We start from the raw sequence: 19155 nt of genomic DNA on the forward strand, positions 1-19155 counted from the left end.
CATCTTAGTGTCATCTGCAAACTTTGACACCCTACACGTGGTCCCCAGCTCCAAGAGATGTGGGAGGCATGTTTTTCTCACAAAGGGTAGTGCGTGCTTGGAATGCGCTGCCAGAGGAGGTGATGGAAGCAGACACAATATCAGCACTCCACATGAACGAATACATGAATAGGAAGGGAATAGAGCTATACAGATCCTGTAAGTGAAGACAGTTTTAATATGGAAGGGCAAAATGTGTCAGCACAGGCTTGGAGAGCCAAGGAGCCTGTACCTGTGCAGTATCGTTCTTTTTTCTTTGCTCTTTGTACTAAGATGTAAAGCCCTCCATGTGTAACACCTGCAACTTCCTCTTCCTAACAGTGTTCCACAACCATCCAGCAGCACTTCCAGTTTGAGATGCCCTTACTGTCTTCTCTACTTGTCTCAGCAGCACCCACTTCTCTCAGTAGGGTTGCTGGCCATCCAGTGTTGCAGTCCCTCTCAGTGGGCTTCCTGCCTCACTGACCAGCTTACCATCTTTAATTGGACATTGGAGGCCTGGCAACTTATTAATTAGCCACAGATTGGCATACCATGCTGATGGGTCATTCCAGTGATGTTGAGAAAACGTCCCTTCTGTCAATTATTATCTCAGTTGTTAAGTTTCTACCCTAATAGAACACTACAGCGCTGTAGGAGGTCATCATGTCTGTGTCAGTTCCTGACCAATTAGTCCTATTTGCCAACTCTAGCCATATAATCTGAACTTCATTTTTCTTTTCCAAGTATTTATTCAATGCCAAATATCTGCAACAAATTTTTGAAAGTGGAGGTTCGAATCGGTGATGAGAATTCAGATGAGAATTCACGTTAACTGGAGAAAATTATGGATCATCTAAACCAAACCTCATACAAGCATTCTTTCAGACAAGAGGAAGTGAAGGGCCTGAGAAGGTATTGGGGTGGTCATTCAGCGTAATCACTGTACACGTGCATTGTGACCTGACGGATAATAGTTTTGCTTTGTTGGCAGAAAGCAGGAGTCAAGACTGTTTCCAGGTCTGAACCCCTCCTGGGGGTGTGTGTTTTAGCGGCAGGGGCAGTCATACAACGGGCGTTTTGACCACGGCACCCCTTTATTTGGTATGAAAGCAGATATCCCTATCCAAATAAAGGGTTGTTTGTGGGCTCTCAATGTTAGAGGGCTGCCAGGTTCAAAGGAACATTGGCTGAACTAAGTGCTATGCGACTGAGAGAGTGTGACAACAGGAGGGTACTGGAAAATTCTTAAATTATTAGCTCTGTTTTCTTTAATGCGGCTTTTAATGAGACTAATTGGCTGCCTACTTCATGAGGATGGGAAGTCCTGCCAGGTCCAAAGCTATTTGCAATAAAATAGCTGGCACCAGGAGAGGTGTTAGGAAACTGGTGTGCCAGTCAGCAACAGCATTCTCAAATTCTGTCCAGCTCTGTTCCTGGCTTCACCAAGGTCCTAAAATTCTAGATTATTCAAACAAGGGTTGTCACATGGATGAGCAAGATGAACCTGTCACTGTATAATTGATAAGTATGGAAGCAAGCAATAGCTGAGACATTGGAGATGAATAATTTGTTCAACTACGTTAACCGTATTAAGCTGTAGTATGATCACTACACTCTTGTTACATTCATAGATTTCAGTTGCAATTTTAATCAAGGAAATTTCAAAGCTACAATTTTAGTCTTAATTCAAATAATAATAAATGCAGACATAATATGCACTGGATTTCTGCAGATGATATCATGAAAGAATTGTAGAATCCCTACAGCATGGAAACAGGCCAGTCGATCCATCGAATCCACAGTGACCCTCCTAAGAACATCCCAGCCAGACCCACACTCCCATCCTACCGCAGTAACCTCGCATTTCCCACGGTTAATCCAACTGCAATGCACATCCCTGTACAATTTAGCCTGGCCAATCCACCTATTCTGCACATCTTTGGACTGTGGGAGGAAACCAGAGCACCCTGGTGTTGCAAGGCAGCAGTGTTAACCTCTGAGCCACTGTGCCACCCATAAAGGATTTTAACATCACATTAACATATGCAATATTCATGAGATATTATGGATGCTTCAGGCCATAGAGATCCTATTATTAGTCTCACATTTTAAGGTCAATAATGATTTTACAACTTGGTATGTTCACTATGTGGGAAGACAAAGTCTCACATTCTTATCAAAGATGCTCTCCATCGTGTCGCATGCCATTATCGATATGTTAAATGAAACACATTTTTAACAAACCTAGTAACTCATTTTTTTTATTCTCTCATTGGACTTGTGCGTTGCTGGCTGGACAGGCATTTAATGCCTGTCCCTACTTGCCCTTGGTGATGGTGGTGAACTGCTGTCTTGAACCACTGCAGTCCATGTGCTGTGAATAGACCTTCAATGCTTTTAGGGAGGAAGTTCAAGGACTTTGACTGAAAGACACTGAAGGATTTGTAATATATTTCAAAGTCAGGATGGTGAGTGGCTTCAAGAGGAACGTGCAGGTGGTGGTGTTCCTATGTATCTGCAGCCCTTGTCCTTCAAGATGAAAGTGCTCATGGGTTTGGAAGGTTCTATCTAAGGATTATGGTGAATTTATGCAGTGTATCTTGTAGATTGCATGCACTGCTTCTACTGTGGAGAGACTGGATGGTTGTGAATGTGGTGCTAATCAAGCAGTCCACATTGCCTGGACGGTATCAAGCTTCTTGAGTGTTGTTGGAGCTGCACCTATCCAGGCAAATGGGGAGTATTTCTGACTTGTGCCTTGCTGATGGTGGACAGGCTTTGAGGAGTCAAGAGGTGAATTACTTGCCGCAGTATTCCTATCCTCTTTGGTTCTTGTAGGCACTGCATTTATATGGAAGAATAGCTAAGTTTCTCATCAATGATAACCTCCAAGATGTTGATAGTGGGGGATCCAGTGATGGTAATGCGTATCCATAAGGCACTGGGGTCCATCAAGAGCAGCAGAAGAATTATATCAACCATAATTTGTAACCTCAGGGCCTGCATATTCCCTACTCTGCAGCATTGGAAACAAGCTAGGGGATCAATTCTGGTTCAATGCTGAATGCAGGAGGACATACCAGGGCAGTACCAGACAGGCCTAATGTGAAGTAAACAACATAAGCAACATATAATAGAAAGAGCTAAGCCATTCCACAACAAATGGATCAGATCCATTTTTAACAGTCCTCCAAAATCTATTTGTGAATGTTATTGAATAGCTAAACAAAATTAAACAACTGGGGGGAGGAGTCTTCAGAAATATTTCCATTCTCATTTAAGGTGGAAACAAGTACATCATTGAAAAGGACACAGCTGAAGCATTTACAAACATCTTCCACCAGAAGTGGCAAGTAGTTGATCCATTTTAGCCTGTTCCTGAGAGCACCAGCACTACAGTTTTCTGCCAATTTGCTTCACCCCATGTGATCTATAGAAGTAGCTGAAAGCACTGGATACTACAAAGTCAACAGGCTCAGACAACATTCCAGGAATAGGCTTGAAGACATGTGCACAAGAACTAGCTGCACCTCTAACCAAGGTGGTCCAGCACAGTTACAACATTTATATTGACCTATAAATGTAGAAAATTGCCCCGGTATTTCCAGCCCCGAAAAAACAGGACAATTCCAACTTGACTAAGTATTGTCCCATTTAGCTACTCTGAATCATCAGCAAAATGCCACAAGGTATCACCGACATTGCTACTAAGCAATATTTGCTCAACAATGACTTGTTCACTGTCGCTCAGTTTAGGTATCCCAGGACAACTGATCTCCTGATTTCATTAAAAACTTGATCCAAACATGGAGAAAAGAAATGAGCTGAAGAATGCAAGTGAAGGTGACCTTGACACCAAGATTACATTTGACCACTTCTGACATCAAGAAGCCTCAACAAACCTGGAGTCATTAGGAATTTGGGGAGTTGTTGGAGTCATACCCAGTACAAAGGAACATGGTTGTTGTTGTTGGAATTATCATTTCAACCCCAGGACATCTCTGCATGAGTTCGTCCAGGTAGTGTCTTAGGCCCAACCATCTTCAGTTGCTTCATCAATGACCTTAGCTCCATCATAACGTCAGAGGTGGGGATGTTTATTGATGATTGAAAAATATTCAGCACCATTTGTGACTCCTCAGATGCTGATGTAGTTTGCTTCCAAATGCAGCAAGACTTGGACAACATCCAGGCTTGGGTTGATAAGTTGCAAGTAACACTCATGCCACACTAGTATCAGACAATGACTGTCTCTAAAAAGTGAATCTAACTATTGCCCTTGACATTCAATTGCATTATCCTCACTGAATTCTCCCTACATTCTGATGGCTACCACTGACCTGAAACTTGTACTCTGTACGAGAACAGATCAGAGGTTTGTGATTAGCACTAAGTAATTCATCTCCTGATTACTCAGTATCCCTTGACCATTTGCAATGCACATGTCAGGAATGTGATGGAATACCCCCACTGACCTGGATGAGTGCACTCCAACAACACTAAAGAAAGTCAAAACCATCCAACACTCAATCGACACCTCAACCACTACCATCAATATTTGGTTCTTTCACTACACTATCCTGAATTGGAACTTTCTAGCTGTTCCTTCACTGTCATTGGGACAAAATCCTAGAATTCCCTCCCTAATAGCTCAACAACTGTATCTATACAAGATCGGTTGCAGTGTTTCAAGAAAGCCCCACCATCACCACCACTATCTCCAGGGCAATTAGGAATGGCCAATAAAGGCTGGCCCAGCCAATTATGTCCATATCCAATGAAAGAACAAAAACAGTCAGGTTTTGCTCATTTACCACCTAAATTACTAATGTTCAGTTTAGTTTTGCTGAGTGCAATTGTGCCCCACAGGACAAGTTAAAGCATATGTTTTTGATTAACTGTATTAATGATGAAAATAATTAAAAACAAATCCATTACCCAAAAACTTAAGACGATTAGTAACTAGTATGACAGAAAAATCAATTAAATAAAATGAGACAAACTCCTAACAATCACTGTTTATCCACCTGAGGTTTGTATTGCACTCAGAGCACTCTTGCCATCCTGAGAAGCTGAGCTGTCACTTGCTTTAGGCTTGATATGATAGGGTTGAACAGACAATGTTTCCACTGAAGTTTGTTCTACATTGTTAGTCTCACATTCCCAAATGATGCAGGAAATGTTGTCCCAGGGACGCTGCTGATGCTTGCAGCTGATTCTGTGCTCTCAATCAATTCTGCTACCATTAGCAGATAGAGCATCACCAGTTAAAGAAACCAATGTGGCAGGGAAAACAAAATATTCTACTCAGTGATAACCCCAGAAATGACAAACAGATCGCTGCAAAATGCTAGGAAAATAAATCAAGGCAAAAAGAGCTGAAAAGTCTCAGAAGCTCAGGTGGTGTCTGTGAAGAGTAATAAAATTAACATTTCAACCTGATGACATTTTGTCCGATCTGATACTGATGAAAAGTCATCAGACTGAAATGTTGTTCTGGATGTTCCACTGGCCATATAGTTGTTCTGCAGCACAGACTGGATTTTACATGCAGAATCCTAGACCACGCAGACTCCTATGAAATTATAGATTCCACTATGCAATTCCCCTGAGCCTGGGATTCTCCAAAAGTATCCATCTAAATTGGATCATGTAGAGGTTTCAGCTGCAGTTACGTTCGTAGTTAGTCAGGAAAGGTTTGACAATTAAAAACCTAGTCTAACTCCTGGATAACGAGTAAATTAACCACCCAACTTACCACATAAACCGCCATCAACTCCACCTGCCTGAAACCCTTTTTGACCTGAAAACCCTGACCAGGATCCTGCCTCCTCCTTAAGACCCAATAGACTCTCCCTTGACATGTCCTCCTCCACCTCACCCCCAGCATGAGTCACAATACCACTTTTCTGTACTCGGGACCTAACAGCCCCCAGCAGTTAGACACAACACTGTTCACACCGAACCTGAAAACCCCACCCTGCCCCCATGACATAAGGCCTCCCCCTTCTCGCTCCGGAATCTGACAAACCCCATCCCCTCAGAACCCAATAACTCCTTCTGAAACTCTCACTATCCCCAATCCTGAATCTACATGCACCTCTCCCCTTTGGGATCCAACACCTCCCATCTCCTTTGCTTGACACAACATCTTCGTTCACCCTGTGGACCACATAGATACTTGCTCACCACAAGCTACCATAAATACTTCAACACTTACCTGGTGCACTTCCCACCATAATCCACAACATACCACCCACCTGACACCTGACCCAATGGCACCTACCCACCTGGCACACTGGAAACCTACCCATCTAGCACCCTACTGAGCTGACATTCTATCCACCTTGCAATCTCCCTGCCTGAACCCCTGAACTCATACTTATGTTATGCATGTATCTTTTTATGGGATATATCAATTGACTGTCTGCGATGCTGAACAGTTAAGTCATAGAATATTGTAAGTACTGCTGTGAAGGAATGAGCATGTTGTGCCTTCCCCAACTATTTGCTGTGAAAGGGTAAAGTTTGGAAAAACTCTTTGCAAGATCCATGATTGGAATTTCCTCTCAGAAATCCAGAGCTTTTTCTTAATGTAAAAGAAAACGGAATCAGAGGACAATCTGACTAGGATTGCCACCTCCTGGAAAATCCTTACCGTATCTCTCTTGGTCTCCACAGGTGCTTGTTAAACGCTTGAGGTTTTCCAGTTATTGTTTATTTTAATTTCATACTTCCAGCATCTACAATATTTTGCTTTTGCATTAGTTCTCAAAGTCTTCTAACAAATAGTTATCCCTGAAACAACACTACAAGGAGAACCACCAGGACAGAAATTGATGCATACTATAGGAAATTACTGCTAACAGAATGGATGCAAATCATTCCATTTTAAAAATAGGATGACCTACGCTAATCAGAAGCAGTCCTGCAACACCATAGCCTCTGGATTTCAAACATAACTGCCCTGAGGATATGAATACTGCTGTGCATTTTCTTTTTTTAAGTGATATCAGTGTACAGTAAAACTTATTGGTGTTGACAGAATGAACACATCCTAAGTCACTTCCATAAATTTGTAATTTTGGTGAATGGCAAAAATCTCCTGTCTTCACACAACTTCCTGAGAGTTCAGGTTGTAAAAACCAACAATAAGTTATTCTCAAATTGGGTAGGTTGTGTCTTAAGCTTATCCAAGAATTCCATGTGGTACCAGGAAGTGTGTATCCAGTATCTACACCTTGCAGAATCAGCAGCATTAAAAAGTGAAGGATATGAGTGCAAGAGTTTCTACTTTCCCAGAACTCAATTTTTCCTAAATATACTGGAGTCTCTTTGTAAACTACACCATTTAGCTTCTCTCAATGCTAAATCCTGGAGATTCCACCAGTCAGCAGTGGATATCCTTAGCTGTTTGATTCTGCGTTAATTCTTGAATCATAGATGTTTATGTTTTCAGGGCACGAGGCAACTGGTAGTGGTAACTGGCTTATGTTAAAATATCACGATCATTGCAACAAATGAGTTGTTATTACATGTCCAGAACACTCCCCCTTTAATGTGTCTCTTTTGGGCAGTTCTGGGGAACCAATGACCTCAACTCTAGAGAAGTCGGATAATTAATACCCACTCCCTGTCATAAAGTTCACCATAATGCAGGCTTTCACTGAAAGTAACGGCTGCAGCATGAAAGTGAAGGCCGAAAAATAAAACATGAGGGCAGACACAAAGAACTGAAATTGGTGTTCAGGAGAAAAAACTGAAGACAATATGACGGGCTTATTTATATTAAACAAAGGTTGGGAATGTAGAGGACCAGTTCAGGAAATTTGATTCTCTATAGGATAGCAGAATTATAGGACATGAAAATCAACTGAAAAACAAATTCAAGAAAGATAATGAAAGCAATATCAGGCTCATCAGTTCCTGAAATAGTTTATGGACGAAGGCAGCAGCAAGTAGCATCTCATTTTTATTATCAAAATAGCCAAGAAGCTTGAAAAGGAACATATCACTGATTGCCATCAATAAAATTCATCTTTTTATGTCTGTAATCTGTGCATTGCTATGGCCTGTGAGAAGAAGAAGGTTTCCCCTCTTTTCTCAGTCCCTGTTTGATTCCACAGTTCAGAAATTTTTGAATTTAAAAAGGATGTATTTTCCAATTCAATGTGTACTCTGTTTATAAAGAACTAGTAAGAGGGATTTCCTTGAGTTTAACAAGTAAGTGGTTAGTTTTAATCAGCTTAAAACTCAGTCAAATAAAAATAATATCAAAAATATTAAACTGATTTTTTTTTAACAGACTTGCACAATCCACAGTCACACACTTGAATCAAACTTGTAAGAAAAAAATGAATTACATCGTGAAGGAGGTTAAATTGGTCAAGTTAAAGTTCCAAAAGTGAAAAAAAAAATAACAATTTAATGTTGGGAGCTGGTTGTGTGGTCTGGCTGAGGCTTTCATCCTCAGCTGACCATTTAAGATTCTGGAGAGGAAGTTTTTCCTTAAAAATTCTCAATCTGCTCACAGGGATGTCAGCACAATCAAACTCAGCAGAGTGGTGAGAAAGAGAAGCAGCAGTTTCCTCTTGCAACTGATGGTGGTTGTTTTGCTAAAACATCTCTGATAAACTCGAGCAAAGCTTAGGTGCTCACAGGGCGTATCTCTCAATAACATCAAATGCTGAAGAGTTGATTGTGTATTACAAAGAAAACTTTGATGACCTCACATTTGCACGATCACTTAAAGAAATGAAGGAATGGAATTTTCCCTCTTATTGATATGGCATGAGAAATAGTGAGAAAAGCTAGAAAAATATGAACTTGTAGACCATGTGTGTTTTTCCATCAACTGGCTGCAGATATTTGGCAGTGATATTCTCACCATATTATTCTCCTGAGAAACAAGACCTCCAAGGCAAGTGCTCAACTCTGAGAGGCATCCCATCTGACACAGTGCTCAAGCAGAAGGAGCGTGTAAAAATCCAAGCATCCCATCCAGCCATCTCTTCGAACAACATCTGCCCACTTGCAGCAGGGTATGCATTTCCAGTATTGGATTCTTTAGGCTCAACATCCACCACATTATTGTGGAAGAAAGTCATCCTTGAACCTAAGGGATTACTTTAGAAGGAGATACAATCATCAGGTCGAGATAGAATGCCTACTAAAGTAACGTCTGTGAACTAGTGTACAATATTCCCCTAATGATTTTTTCTTGTTCCAGATGGGATAGCCTAAGTTGTCATGGATGCGGATGTATGAACTAGATCTCCTTTATTTTCCACCTACTTGGTTGCTTGCAATAGCATTAATTCACAAGGGATCTCCTCCCTTGTGTATTTCTTTCTGTAGATGAATATAAATCTATATTTAAAAGGAGCTAATTTAATTAGTCTCCCTTGAGTTGATGAAAGATATTTCATAGTTTATTAATTACCAAATGCAAGAAGAAATAATAGCACAACACACAGATTAGAAAGGATAAGTGAGTCCAAAAGATGACACAAGTTAAAATATATACTATTCTGTCTTTATGGGTCATTTATAAAGAATGGGTAGTAGAAGTTGATAGTTGAGCAGTCAATTTTAGGACTGCCGACTCAGTAAGTGAGCTATAATTATTTTGTCCTGGTTCCTTTCGACAGTGTAGCTGAGATGGTACTCAGAGTGGGAGAATCCTTTACCTGTGATGCAGAGGTGACTGGTATATGGTCCTTCTGCTGTGACCTACACAACATACTATCATTTGAACCCACAGTACAACATGAGTATCTCAGCACCCTGACACATGAGCACTTCAGTTCACAAGCAAACTTTCTTCCAGTAGCAAACACAGACCATTGTTGAGCTAACTTTTAACCTTCATTCTTAAGTTTTCTTGAAAGTGTAAGATGAAACACATGTCTCTTGCCCAGTCTGCTATCTATTCTTCCATCGTGTTCACAGGCTGAGATAACTCCCAGGGGAGTACAATTCAGTTTATAATGCTTTATCAGTGCAGGCCTGAAGGACCAAAGGGCTTGTTCCAGGGGGTATTGTTCTTTGTTCTTTGTTCTTGTTCTTGTTCTCTCTTTAAAATCTGTCACTTTGTAGCTTCCTTGACATTTCATCAGGTGTAACATTTCAGGGTCTCTCGTTCCAGACAGACAATGAATTTATATCCACAGTCATTTGTTTGGCTGTAGCAGTCCTCTTTTTAAAATCACATGTTGGAATTAAAACTCAATATATCTGTAGGGGATTCAGAGTTATGATCCATGATCACAGCACTCTTTTTGCAAACATTAGTCCCTCATGCATCTGCTGATTGATAAAAACTCTTAAGCTGCTTTAACCCTTCCATGCTATACCTCACTTATTACTCCACTCTAACCTTCTCAAGCCACTTATTGTCCACATTCTATTTGGCACCACATGTAATGTTCCTGAACAAGATTTACAAGCAGTCATCCTTTTGATCAAGCAATGGATAACATGGGAACTCACTAAACATTACCATATGATAAGTACCATCTGTCATAGGTAGGGTTTGTACTACTGCAGTGGGGTGCTTCTGGCTAAACAGATTCAGTTCAAGCAAATCTTCTATATGGCCAGCCTCCACCAGTGGGCATCAGTATAAACCTCTTATGAAGTTGTAGTAAGATACATACATTCCAGTGCATTATCAAGGAGAGGCCTTTCGACATTCTATCACCATAAACTCAATCCATGCCACAAATACTAGCACCATTTTACTTTGGCCACCTGCCTGAAAATCCTCTTGCACTACAACAATACAGGCCATCTCACGTCCAAAAAAGAATCAGAAAATTATCTAAAGAGAAAAGATTTGTAAACCTGTGGAGAAAAGGCTGGAGAGGGGTCTAGGTGAGTTGCTTTTACAGGGAGCTAGCATAGACACACTTAGTAGAGTGCCCTCCTTCAGCTGTAAGCATTCTATCATTAAATAGTTCGATGATGCTTTCTATCTCTTCCAACACCACCTCTAGATCAGTGTGTGAATAGCATTATGGACACTCTCTACCATAGCCATTAATACCCCACTCTTTCATTTCTGAAATAAGTGCTGCCACTTCTGGCAACCATTATTAACATCCCTTAGTAAGAGGTGCAGGCTGCTTTTGAACAGTTCCAGCCACTTGTGGTGTTGAATGTCGAACTGATGTGGAGTCAATGAATGCAGAAAATGTTGTTGGCTCACAAAGCTTAGCAAGCACCATGTATTTACCTTGCACTGTAACCCCCATCTCCATTTGTTGATCCCATCCAAGTTAACCCTTTTTCCTCCTCTTTATGCAAATGAATAGGGTAAACTTACCTGATTGATCAAATTCTTTTTGCCTTTTTTTAGCTGTCATATTGTGGACCCTAGTGAAATGTACAGTTAAAAAGTAGAACACTTATTCAAATGTATGCACACAGCCTTTTAAAAACTTCCAAAGGTCAACCCACCTTCTGAAACCTGATGTGTTGCCAATCCTTTATTATGACCAGAAATTATTAGGTTCAAAATCTGGAATTAAGAGTCTAATGATGACCATGGAACCATTCCAATTCTCAGGAAAAATCCATCTGGTTCACCAATGTTCTTGAGGGAAGATATTGTCATCCTTGATAACAAGGTGCAGAGCTGGATGAACATAGCAGGCCAAGCAGCATCATAGGAGCAGGAAGGCTGACGTTTCGGGCCTAGACCCTTCATCAGAAACTGGCCTACATGTGATTACAAACCCACAACAATGTGGTTGACTTTAACTGCCCTCTGGCAATTAGGAATGGGCAATAAATGGGGGCCTGGCCAGTGACATTGCATGAAGAAATAAGATTAAAAAAAGCAAGAAGGAAAGTTGTGGGAAGCAGTGACCTGAAGAAAACCAGATGAGAGGGAGCTGCAATTCAGAATCAGCAAAGCTCATTATGAACGATGATTTATGAATGATGACTTATTGTCACTTGTACTCTACAATGAACAACACAGTAAAGTATAGGCACCACAATCTGGCACCATTTTGAATATTTAAGAATAAAAAGAATAAAAGGATATAGCTGAAAGAGAGTCCATCTTTGTTCCGTCACCTCCACCATTAGTCCTGAGCCCTGAACCAACTCACCAATGGAAATTTGCAACTCCAGCCCTCCACCACCCGAGCCAGACCAACCAACATTGGAGTCGCCACCCTTCAGGCACCATCTCTTCACCGCAGGGCTCATCCTGATTATAGCAGTGTATTAACTTGTTCTGTTTCTTACTTGGTTTTAAGTTTTGAAGCAATTCTATATTTTGGGAACTGTTTTCTCCAGGAATTCCAATGTTATATTAGGATCATCTTTGGTGTTGTCTCTGTAGGAAGCATAACTTTTTGAATTTTTCCTTGATATGATTAAGTTTATTGCTATGAAAGTATCTTAAATAGAACATAGAACAGTACAGCACAGTACAGGCCCTTCGGCCCACAATGTTGTGCCGACCTATTATCCTACTAAGATCAATCTACCCTACATTTTACTATCCTCCATGCACCTATCCAAGAGTTGCTTAAAAGTCCCTAAAGTACCTGACTCCACTACCACTGCTGGCAGTGCATTCCACGCGCCCATCATTCTCTGTGTGAAGAACCTACCTCTGACATCTCCCCTATACCTTCCTCCAATCACCTTAAAATTATGCCCCCATGTAATAGTCATTTCTGCCCTGGGAAACGGTCTCTGACTATCCACTCTATCTATGCCTCTCATCATCTTGTACACCTCTATCAAGTCACCTCTCATCCTTCTTCGCTCCAATGAAAAAAGCCCTAGCTCCCTCAACCTTTCCTCATAAGACCTGCCCTCCAGTCCAGGCAGCATCCTGGTAAATCTCTTTTGCACCCTCTCTAAAGCTTCCACATCTTTCCTGTAATGAGGTGACCAGAACTGAACACAATATTCCAAGTGTGGTCTAACCAAAGTTTTATAGAACTACAGCATAACCTCACAGCTCTTAAACTCAAATCCCCTGATATGAAAGCCAACACACCATACACCTTCTTTACAACCCTATCAACTTGGGTAGCAACTTTGAGGGATCTATGGACATGGACACCAAGATCCCTCTGTTCCTCCACACTGCCGAAAATCCTGTCATTAACCCTGTATTCTGCATTCAAATTCGACCTTCCAAAATGAATCACTTCACACTTTTCTGGGTTGAATTCCATCTGCCACTTCTTTGCCCAGCTCTGCATCCTGTCAATGTCCCGTTGCAACGTACAACAGCTCTCCACGCTGTCCACAACTCCACCAACTTGCGTGTCATCTGCAAACTTACTAACCCACCCTTCCACTTCCTCATCCAAGTCATTTATAAAGATCACAAAGAGCACAGGTCCCAGAACAGATCCCTGCGGAACACCACTGGTCACCGAGCTCCAGGCTGAATACTTTCCATCTACTACCACCCTCTGTCTTCTATTAGACAGCCAGTTTTGTATCCAGACAGCCAGATTTCCCTGAATCCCATGCCTTCTTACTTTCTGAAATGTGTACATACTTTCAGTTTTGCTTTAGTTTTGATCTTCTATAAGCTTATCTTCTCGTATCCTGGAGTACAGTTTTCTTTCAAATTACTGTGAAGTTTGTTAGAGTCTTTGCAGCTTTTCTTCATTTGCCAGTTTTTGTTAATTCTTTGTCATTGTTGAACTGTGTAAAATTTTTATATTAAAGATTTAAATTGCATTTATTGGTTGTTCTGCAGTGGTTTTCTGCTCACTGGTATGAAATCTTTACTCTTGCGAAGTTTCTGAATTATTAAACAAATGTTTAGAGCCTTAATATTCTGTACTGTAACAATATCCTTCCAATGAATTCAATTCCGTTTAATGCTTTTTTCTTCATTTCTCAAGAATTTGTCCAAAGTTCTCAGTTTTAGGAATCAAAGTGAAGGATTCCCAGCTTTTAAGCTTCTTGGAAAGTTGCTCACCGTTTTGAACAAATTAGAGTGTTTGTGACCTTTTCCTTTAATGTGAGGACAATTTGCATATTTTCATCCACAACTTTTCTTAAGCTTTTTTCACACTTTAAGTGTTTTCTCATTTATAACTAAAATAAATTTCTTGTCTTTAATTCATTCTTCTGGTTGAAATCTTATTCCGTCTTTGGTTTCTTGTGCTTGACTTTGCTTCTGATTTTGCTGGTTCTAACATAATTAACTTTACGGTCACAAACAAAAACAAAGTAGCTGGAAAAGCTCAGCAGGTCTGGCAGCATCTGTGAAGGAAAAAGCAGAGTTAACCTTTCGGGTCCGAAAAGCTTTGTTTTTGTTCCTGATTTACAGCATTCGCAGTTCTTTCAGTTTTTATTAACTTTATGGTCTTATTTTAAGATTTCTTTTTCAGTTGTGTCTTAAGGCACCTGTTCATGACTGTGGCAGCACTTGTTTCAAGTACTTCCCTTCACCCATTTTTCAGCTTTTCAGCCCAGGACTGAGACACACATGTAAATGAACCACATTTACATCAGGAGTTCAATATCATCCACTTCTCTGTTAGATTGCAACTCAGATCTAATCCCTTATTGCCAAGTGTGACTACCTGACAACCAAACTGGCCATTTCTGATCTTATTCTCCTCAGGCCTGGCTGCATGTTTGATCCAGAATGTAGCTGCTAGCTGTTTCAGCTTTCAAAATCTTGTGCTCACTGATGTCCATTTAAACACTTGTCAGTGGCTGACTGACTAGCTGCCACTTTCTGAAAGATGTATGCATTTAAAATAATAACTCACTTTATGTAAAGCTTTATCTGTTCCTGTCGCTTCAGATTCTTCTTACTGTTAATCTCTTGGTGGTGGATGCTAGATCCACACTTAGCTCACCATTTTATAATAATGATGATGAGGCTTGTTTACCTTTGTCATAATGCCGATACCAATCAACCTTCTTATGCTAGTCCAGCACTTGTCTGGTAGACTGATGACGGAGGAACTGCAAATAGACCTCAGCAGAAGAAGCTTAAGTACTAAAGTAAAGTTTGTTACATCTTGCTGATTACATACAGGATTCATTATGTTGATGGTAACACAAAGAGTAAAAGTCTTGACTGTTTCTAACTATAAAAGCCAGAACACTGACTCAAAATGCTCCAGCCTATCAAATGCTTCATCTAGCATTTGCATTTTCTATTCATCCAGTCTTTTGTATTCAAGGGCAACCTTCACCTTCGTTCAAAAATAAATTTTTTGTATCCAGTATTTTGTGTTGTAGAAGCATCCTGTTGTTATAATGGGGACAATTTTAGCCTAGCTGTTTAACAGGAAACTGATGAGATTGTATACATTGCTAGTTACACATCCCATTCGGCTTCAATCTCCATTGAATCAATGGAAAGGAATATTGGGTGAAGGCCGTGGGCTAAAGCCAGTATTTCATTGATCCCACTATGATTTTCACCAAACAACTTTCCGTTGCATTTCTGCCAGTTATGGCAGCATGTAATCCCCATGGCCATTGGTAATCAGGTTGTCGTTGTATGTTTAAGACAAATCAGGGAGGTAAATATAGTGTAGAAGGGAGGGGCTTACATTTTTGTAACATTGGAAAAGGAAAAAGCTGTTCAGAATAGTTGGGCTTCACCTAGGCAGAGATTAAACTAATCTCCTGGCTAAGGGAGTAAATAGTGTAGTGGGGGTAGATTTAAACTTATAAAGCAAGTGGAATGAGTTGACTAATGGACCTAGTTTTGGAAGTACCAGTGAGGTCAAAAGAGAGAAGATGGCCAATGGGGGAAAAGAAGTGAGAGAATATTGACAATGAACAAAGAAATTGTTGCCTTCCAATAGCAAGAAAGAGTTGAGGACAGGGTTAATTGTATGCATGGACAGAAACGCGGTTCAAGCCAGAACAGAACTGGATACTTAACATCCTGGGTAATAAGGCATTTAGTAGAAACAAGGCGGGTAAAAGTGGAGGAGGTTTAGCAATCTTGGGCAAAGATAGAATCATTTCCCATGAATGAGATGCAGTTCCTGAATTAGAATCTATATAGTTGGAGGTGAGAAATAGAAAGGCAGTGGTAAATTTGTTGAATATTTATTATCAACCTCCAAATTGTGGGGAGGAAGTAGAAGACAACAGTTTTAGGCAGATTATGGAAATCTGCAGAACAAGTAAGATTGTGATAGTCAGTGATTTCAATTAATCTGGGTTAGACTCGGAAAAAGGTAGAGTATAGGGCTTGAGAGGGGAGAAATTCCTGCAATGTGTTCAGGAGAACTTTCCAGAACAATATACTTCCAGTTCTACTAGGGAAGCAGCTGTGCTGGATCTGGTCCTAGGAAACAAGGTAGACCAAGTGGAGAATATTAGTGTAGGGGCGCAATTGGGAAATAGTGATCATAATATAATATGGTTCAATATTAAGTTGGAAAAGGATAAAAATATGTCAATGATTAAGATTCCAGATTGGATAAGGGCAAATTTTAGGAGTGTAAAAGTTCAACTGGAGCAAATTGATTGGAAATGCAGTTTGATAGATAAAATAGTTGAAAAAAATGGGAGAATTTAAAAGAGATAAAATAGGGTGAAAGTTAGGTCCATCCCATGAGAAATAAATATGGTGTATCCAAAGCTGGAATAACTAACGATATTGATGATAGAACTCCTTTTCTCAGGGATTTATTAGGATTTGGAATCCACTGCCTGGGAGAGCAATGGAGGAAAATTCAACTGGAGATTTCAAAAGAGAACTGAATATGTATTTGAGAGCGATGAATTTTGTGGACTATCAAGGTAGTGCTGAAGAATGGGACTGTAAAGTCAATGATTCAATAATTATGCCAATGTTCGAAATGGCGAATTATATAAGAGGTTATTTGCTCAAGCGAATGTTACGGATGTAAGTGAATACTAAAATGACAGTGAGAATACAATATCAAGAGTGGAGCATTTATTTGATATTTTAATGATTATACGGCATACTATTTAATTTGTTGCTGCAATTGTAGTATCAGAGCAAGTGCCTTAAAACATATGCATACACTCAAACAGTCTTCTATTAAAGAAATAATTTGCCCATTTCAGGCTCCCATTTACAATATTTCAATTTACAAGCTGAAAAGGGTCACAATCAGTATTGTTATCAGCAAGAAATTATCTTAGGGCATGAATACTCCACAATATTTCATTGTACTTTGTTTCAGTTTTAAACTTAGGAACAATACAATCAGTGAACTATACCAAACTATTGAAAGTATAACCTGTTTTACAAAGGAAATTTTCAGGGTCCTCTTAAGAACCATTATCATGAGATGGAAAAACAATGTTAAAGAATTTTAGCTTCATAGAGAGCAATCAGGCAATCCATCATTTATTACATGTAGTAAAACATGTTTTATTAACTTGCTATGGTCTGCAGGAATTGGCATGCTTCACCTTATAATAGAGTCAGTACTCCAAAGGAAATTTAATGGGAAATCATACCTGCTCTTTGAAATTTAGTGAATGAAATGAGTCTGACAGGAGATAACTGAATATTGTATGATGATGGATAAGGACAGAGTTTATCAGGTTTTAATGCAAGAAAGGGAGAAATTTACAAAGAATAAATCTAATAACCGTGGCACATCATTTGTCATGTCGACTGAGCTGTAATTCAAATGATACTGTCAGACAGGAGCATTGGTCGGTACAACACAGGCTGTTCAGCACAACACTATCAACAAACTGGTTTACTTTCAGTCTGAATAGGTCACGTATTCTGATAAAGGATCAACTACTAGATGTTGTAAATGATCTGTCCTTGTTTAAAAAGAAATTAATAAAATTTTCTGCACATTTCAAGAAAATTGTATTTAGGACTTTGTGTAGTTCACAAACTGTGATAAACATCATGATAACTCTCTCCTCTCTGCAGGCCATTACCTTTTAAACATAACCATTGCACTTTCAGTAAGACAATAAAAACGCTATCTGAGAAGTTTCTGCATAATATTAACTCTGTTGGCACAAAGAGGCAGCAAAACGTAAAGAAGACATTTTTGTTTCTGATATCTTATTGGAAACAAAAGCTCTCCAATTTTTTTGTATTCACTCATGGATTTTGGGCATCAGTAGCTGAGTCAATATATATTGTCTGTCCCTGGTTGCCCTTGAGTATGTGGCAGTGAGCTGCCTCCTTGAACCACTCCAGTCCATTTACAGTAGGTAGATCCACAATGCCATCAGGGAAGAAGTTCTAGGATCTAAATAAATGGTTCTACAATGTTTAGAAATGCTTTGGCCTGATTTTTCTGACGTTCAGATGGTTTTTAATCCAGCATGAATAGACATTGCGCATGAGGACCCTATAGTATCCCCATTGTCACAGATTCCAAAAGAATTAACCTGGAAATGGAAATTTTCTCTGTCAATTCCTCTACGCTTGGAAACCGCTGAAAGTCTCCATTTAAGTTGGAGAATTCAATGAATTCTGATAAAATTAATTAAAAAATTGCCCATGAAAAGTTAGACTATTAACTACATAGTGTAACTTCTGAGTGACAATTCAACTGGCCCTATATTTATCTCACCATGCCCACCCATCTCAGCTATACCTGCTTCCAACTTCCCACACCAGTCCCAATATCTTTCACCCAACCCAACCTTAAATAAAAACTGCATCATCGACCTGGTCCCCTTGCCATCCTGCTCTCCTGCATCCTATCTCCTGGTATCCTACCCTGACCCACTCAGCATTCTATCCACCTGGCATCCTACTGTTATGGCATCCTACTCCAGCAACCTACTTCTACCTATTTAACATCCTATCAGTCTTGTACCATCTCCCTTGAAACATTTTCCCTTATCCAATCAGAACCCCATCCCAGATGATACCCTACATATTGGCACCCTTGACAACACATCACTTATCCAGCTGGCATCGTGCCAATGTGGCATAATTCCCCCTGCCTACTTGGCTCCCTATCCCACCCATCTGGCATCATACCTTCCTACCCAGTTTACAGGGAGACAATGGCTTGTTATTGCTAGCTTACTAATCTACAAACCCAGGCAAATGCTCTGGGAAGTAGGAACTGCAGATGCTGGAGAATCCGAGACAACAAGGTGCAGAGCTGGATGAACACAGCAGGCCAAGCAGCATCTGCAGTTCCTACT

This window comes from Rhincodon typus, chromosome 1 (genome assembly GCF_021869965.1).
Source record: "Rhincodon typus isolate 14 chromosome 1, sRhiTyp1.1, whole genome shotgun sequence".
NCBI classification, from domain to species: Eukaryota; Metazoa; Chordata; class Chondrichthyes; order Orectolobiformes; family Rhincodontidae; genus Rhincodon; species Rhincodon typus.